General features: G+C 59.7%; 1 protein-coding gene across 2 annotated transcripts in view; it reads right to left on the bottom strand.

Annotated features, from left to right (window-relative positions):
• HDHD2 (haloacid dehalogenase like hydrolase domain containing 2) overlaps nucleotides 1-404 on the bottom strand; it is a 22222-nt gene that overhangs the window by 19785 nt on the left and 2033 nt on the right. The gene's annotated exons all lie outside the window — the stretch shown is intronic.

Genomic DNA, 404 nt, shown 5'->3' with positions numbered 1-404 from the left:
CCTTCTCTTCTCCAGGCTGAACAAGCCCAACTCTCTCAGCCTGTCCTCATAAGAGAGGGGCTCCAGCCCTTGGATCATTTTAGTAGCCCTCCTCGGGACCCGCTCTAACAGTTCCATGTCCTTCTTGTGCTGAGGGCTCCAGAGCCGGACGCAGGGCTCCAGGTGAGGTCTCACCAGAGCAGAGCAGAGGGGCAGAATCCCCTCCCTCGCCCTGCTGGCCAAGCTTCTCCTGATGCAGCCCAGAGTACGGTTGGCCTTCTGGGCTGCCAGCGCACATTGCCGGCTCATGCCCAGCTTTTCATCCATCAGTACCCCCAAGTCCCTCTGGGCAGGGCTGCTCTTGATCCTTTCTTCCCCCAGCCTGTATTGATACTGGGGGTTACCCCGTCCAGGGTGCAGGACAT

Source organism: Egretta garzetta, unplaced genomic scaffold, assembly GCF_000687185.1.
Source record: "Egretta garzetta isolate BGI_Z169 unplaced genomic scaffold, ASM68718v1 scaffold179, whole genome shotgun sequence".
Classification (NCBI taxonomy): Eukaryota; Metazoa; Chordata; class Aves; order Pelecaniformes; family Ardeidae; genus Egretta; species Egretta garzetta.
This window is presented reverse-complemented; position numbering and strand designations above follow the sequence as displayed.